This window comes from Haliaeetus leucocephalus, unplaced genomic scaffold (genome assembly GCF_000737465.1).
Source record: "Haliaeetus leucocephalus isolate CR32 unplaced genomic scaffold, Haliaeetus_leucocephalus-4.0 Scaffold933, whole genome shotgun sequence".
NCBI lineage: Eukaryota > Metazoa > Chordata > Aves > Accipitriformes > Accipitridae > Haliaeetus > Haliaeetus leucocephalus.
Window position 1 is genome coordinate 2,958,996 of NW_010973369.1, and position 6,000 is coordinate 2,964,995.

The window sequence follows — 6,000 nt, forward strand, 5'->3', positions numbered from 1 at the left end:
TTTAGTACCCATCCCTGCCTTTCCCACTCCCCTTTCCTACTCCTGGATACCCAAATAGCAGGCCTCCAGTTGAGATGCCACTTTATAGTCTCATAGAGTACTTAAATAGTCAATCTAAGATTAAAAAAAAAGTATTTTTTTTACCTTCATAGTTCACGCCCATCTCTCTCAGTTCTACTACAGCTACCATCCCAAATCATTATTTCCCCTTTCAACTTTTTATTTGTATCTTTACCCATTAGCAGTTAAAAATTTAGATCACATCCCTCACATTAACTCTTCATCTTAGTACTCCTCTCCGTTTTCTCACATTTGCTGACAGCCATCTTGTAAGAGGATGAGATTTAAACAAAGCCACCTTGCTAACATCAAAAAGACTGTTTAATACCTTACCGTGATATCTCGCTAGAATTCTATTACAAGCCAGTTAATAGAAATCATCACTTGCAACATGAAGGTAACTAGAAGGAGGATTTTAGATTATCTTGAGTGACTTGGGTTTGGCGGTATGAGTGCCAGAAATACTGGCAGCCGAACTTGCACTAAAGAGCAGTTCTCCCAATGCACAACTCTACACAGGCTGAGGAACCATCTCACAGGCTCCCCTAATGGCTCTGCTGAAGGCACTCAGCAGGCACACAACCACTCTTCTTGCCCTAAGTTACTGCCCCATACTACCATAGGATCTAGGTTATACAGATCAAAGCAGTTAGAGCCAGCTCATCTAACATTCCAGAAATCTCCATGGATTCACAACAAAACAGAATTTAGGTTTGCAGATCCAGCAGAACCTACCCTAGACCCAAGCAGCAGCTTGCACCCAGTACATATGCTCTGGGGCCAGCCTGTGTCACATATGACAGTCCCTTCTCCACACCTGCCACAGGAAAACCCACAAAATTTTAAGCCAGTGTAAATACAGTCTTCAGCTCTTTCAAAAGGGTGACTCTTGACTTGGATGTTCTGCATGGCATACCCAGATTCCAGATCCTGAATGCAAGTTTTAGTCTGGGAGATACTACGACCAAGTGGAGTAATACTCATCTACGGCATTAGGACATATTCCTGGTGCGCATCTGAGAAGTGTCACAACATCCTTACAGTCCAGGTTTCAGGCTATAGCCTTGCCAGCAGCTGGTTTTGGTCTACCGGCACCTTCAGTCCATATCAAAACAACAAAATTCTGGTGCAAGGATACAGTTTTGCCAGACAACAGCGAACTGCTGTACCCCTATCCCACTCTGACTCATGCTTCTATATCACCCGCAGTTATTTTGCTTCCTTCCACAGCTGGAAATACAGATGACCTAGTAGTGCTTGCACCAAAAAGCACCACCACCAGTCACACTATATGCCTACTCTAGGAGAGCCGTATTTGAACAACGTGTGTGTCAAACAGCCCGAAAGCCATCCTAACTTTTTATCTCAACAACCCTATGGACTGATGCACTAAACTCTGTTTCACCAAGGTTCAGGATGCCAATGTCACATAGCAGCTCTACACAGCAGCAGCAGGATCCAAGGCCCAGCTCTAGAAGTCCTAAGCTAGCGCTGCTGTTCCTGTCTCACAGGATAACACCAAAGCAGAGTCAGGCCTGTAAATTTAGAAAATGCTTTATTTTCTGGTCTAAATATTTCTTTTCTTGAACATAGTGCACAGTGCTTTACAAATCCAACTACCCAGGTGGAAGGTTAATTTTAGATTCAGTGCACCTAAAAGATTGTTCTTCCTCATTGCATTCCCAAGTCAATGGAGGGCAACCTGTGACGTACATATAAACATAGCAACAGTTTAGATTGAAAGTGTAGATTCTTGGCTTGAAATGTTAATTGCTCAGTTGCAACTGGGCAAAGAGTAGGCGGAATAATCAAGTTCACTCGGTTGCACTACTAACCTATCAAAAAGCTTAAGATTATAAAGTTTTAAAAATTAACCCAACAAAAAGCAAACTGGCAGAAAGCTCTAGTTCAGGACAACCTGGCTCTGTGGAAAGACTGACCATCCTCATGCAACTTTCTCCTCTTGTTAAGAGCAGAGCCAGTTTTAATGGGGCTTGAGATTCATTCAGCTGACTTGCCTAACACCTTCAGTCTAACCCTGACTTAACAGTATTAATAACACAGAAATTAGACTGGCACGGACCTTATACAGTTCATTTTCTTATTATTTCTTCTACAAACCCCTTCCGTGTAGCACTGGTAGCCCTTAGCAAGATCTGTGTGCCTGCCTAGTGCTGACCCTGAGTGATGGTGGCTCACCGATCCTGGGCTAGAATATGCAGTCTCAGAGTAGTTTTTGATCTGTTCCTAGATAATGTCAACACACGGCAAATATATTGCAAACACTCATGCAACTCTTGGCCCTCTTGAATATCAAAATAAAATAAACACCGTTGCTATGCATTTGTTCATTCCAGGCTTGAATCATTCCCATCAGAGAGCGTCTCAAAGGATCTGTAGCTGCCTAGACTACTTCACTGCTTGCTCAACGTCCTTCCCTCATTGAAATACCTCTCTAGCAGATGAATAAAGAAGTTCCTTCTCAAACATTTCAAACAGAACAGGAGGTGACAAGTGTAAGCCAAGAAAATGGAATTCCTTTAATACTGTTTCCAGAAAAAATAAGATGAGAAAAAGGCAACAAGAACAGAAGAATTAAGTTATACGAGGCAGTTTGTCCACACAACAAGCACATAGCTTTTAAAGACATTTCTGGAGCAAGCACAAAGGCACATATGAAACAAAGAAACAGATGGAAGGAGTCTGAATTAACCTCAAGGGCAAGTTAGGAGCAGCACACCAAGTCACAGCATCATAGCAATTCAGACCACTAGCATGAAACACAAGTTCTCTTGAAAGAAAAAAAGAAAAGTGAGAAATTATTCTATCAACTGCTTGCAGTATTTTGACAGATAAAGACACTAAGTTAGAGAACAAAAATACGTTAGCATCACAGCACACATACATCTTACCAGTGTTCAATTTACTTCAAGGTCAAGAACAACTGATGGCTACAAAAGCACAAGATTAAAAGAAACAAACAGAGAAAAAAAAAAAAAGTCCATGCAGGAAAAAGTCCCTCTTCATGTTGCTTCTAAGTTCCTACCATAAGCAAGCAGTTTAGACCCAAATGAAGAACTGCACAGTTAATTCTGAAGAGAAAGAACCACCTTAAGATCAGCCCACCACAGTAAATACCATAATAGGTTTTCTTGTTTAAAATCATGTAGTAGGAAAAAGGCATCCAGAAACAACAGATAGGAGTATTTGAAAAACTGGAGAAAATCCTGAAGCAGTAAGTCACATACCTATAGCTATACCTATACCTATGTAAAATATGTATATATTTTGCTTACTGAAAGTATTGGAAGTTTAAACCTCAATGTTTCAAAGATATCAATGCTAATATAAGAACAGGTCCCTGTATGGAAGAAGGCAATCTACTTATTATCAAAATCGTAGATGAAATGTGCATAATCAGCTATTTCATTCTGACACGCAGAATTACACAAAACACTATTCCCAACACAGATAACAAATTTATCCAGAAGATGCCTTGTGGACAAAAGCTCCACAAGTTTTCTACCAAAGGTCTAAATCAAAAGAAAGCTCACTGCAAATCTTTAAAGCATGGCTTTGCTACCCTTACAATCTCCCAAATTTTGTACACGAAGTACAACCACCACAGACTACCAATTCCTCCTTTCTCCCCATAACAAGCAACAAAAAAGCACAACTGAAGTTTACTCTTAGGAGAAAATGAAAAGCACACGGCTGGTTCATATTCCTTGGATCAGACCATAAAAAAAGCATAGACTGACTAATTATCAAATTACTGTGGCAGCAATGAACGGCAACTTACCCGATATACTCTTACCATGCTTTACTTTCTCTAGCTTAACTAAACCAAAGCAGCTGAAGAGCCAGAATTAAAGCAATCTTAGAAGCAGGCTGCCACTGCTGACGTACATCTCTGTATATCTCTCACCATAGGGGATTTGCTTATATACCTAGTAGTTTCGCTGAGAGCATCCCCATGAGAAGTTACAGTGCCTTTAGCCCAGGCTATTTTATGTAGCACTGCTGCCAACCGCCACTTATGTTCACATTAATGCATTTTATCGAGGACTTTGCACCCATGGGACGGCACACTTGAAGGTCTGTCTCTATAGCACCAGCAAGAATAGCTAAGATGTCACTACTACAATTTGCTAATAAAATTACAGCTTGTTTTCAGTAACATAGCAATCAGTTCATCAAGATCTTCCATTATGCAAGCAGCTTGGGGAGCAGCGTCATTTAAGGTTGTTTTGAAGAAGCCTGTTCTGCAAGTGATAAAGAGGACATGCCAGATAGCTCTGCATGCGCTGAGTAATTCGTACAAGCTCCAGCTTTCCCCCACTCCAACAACAACAAGGCACTCCCCAGCTCCTGTCCTGGCATTCCTAGTGACACCAGAAAGACAAACCAGCGATCCTTTGCCCAGTGCTATGTGGAGTGAAAGACCTGAATCCTGATGCTTGTGTGTAACACGCTACTTTAGCTTAGCACCTCCATCGCTTTCTGTGCTGGACCCAAACTCCAGAAGCTACCTCAACCACAGCACTGGGAGTTTTAAATAAAGCATAGGTTATAATTTGCCAGACAATAAGCGTTTCTATCAAAGTATTTAAGGGCAAAGACACTCCATCTCAACATCTGTGTCTCAGGCCTTCAGCTGGAATAGATTTGTCTCCACTCTCTCTATTAAGAGTCTAATAAGCAAGCTAAGGAATAGCAAAAGTTGCCTGTAATTACAGATCCGCCTGGAGGTGTCTCAGACCGAAACTCAGAGCAGAACAAACACCGGATTGATAAGCCCATGCAGATACAGCCAAATTAAAAATATTCAAAGCCATGTTTAGTTTAGTCTATTAGCTGGGTGTCTGTCCCATCATGCTAGAGTTTGTTTTGGCCTCAGAAGACATAAGCCATGCTCTCTGTATGTGTTTTATTGTTCCACTGTAAGGTCACTGCAGACGAGCCCGTTGTTCACTTTCCCTGCATTAGCACGGTAAGCCAAACAGGAAAGGGCTTTCATTGACATGGAAATCCGGCTGCGAGAAAGGGGTACCTGGCCAAAACAAAGCTTTAGGAGTGCTGCGATCTTTAATGGAATTATGAATTCATAAGCCTGATCTACCCGATGATTCTATGAGAATCGTTAATTAAAAGGTGGCATTCTCACCCCTACTTCCATCTTCACAAGCTCCACTGAATCCACGTTCATCTAAACACACAAGCAGCTTTGTCTGTCCAGCAGCCACAAAGATCCAGTCTGCCATTCAAGTTCCACCTATCAGCACGACAGCAGGCTGCCAAAACCCGCAGACCAGTCAGCGTGGGGCTGCAGGCAGGAGCTTCCCCATACTTGTTCTTACCCACTACCCCCTCGCCAGTATGGAAGCTGCCCCGGGCTCCCTCCGGCTGCCGCGAGGCTGAGCCTGTGCACGGGATTCCCACGCAGCGGCTGGCACGGACTGACTGCTGGTAGTGACTTGGCTGTCACAGCCCTGTAGCACACACTGCCAGGGATTTTGCCGAGGCCAGAATGAGTCAATACCTCCCAGTTACTAAACGCATCCTCAAAACACGCTACCGCTACGTCAGACAAGATGCCCTTACTTTATTTCCATCACTGCTGTGACTTCAGGTGAGATGTTGAAGCTCTGTACACCTCAGCTGCCCAGCTTCGGGACAAAGGGGGTGAGGGACCACAGGGCTTTCAGAGGAAAGACTGCTAGTGTTTGAATCCTTTACAAAAAGGCTGTGAATTTATTTTTTGTGTGATCGCTCATTAATGCAAAGGCTTTTTAGAAAAGCATAGATTCACACACACTGAATATTTGTCCTAAAAGTTCTTCCATGTTGAACTTAGAGTAAATCGGGATGATAGAACTCATTCTCATTTCTTCTTGTGGCCCATTCTACCAGCTGTACCTACACCACAGCAGAGAATGA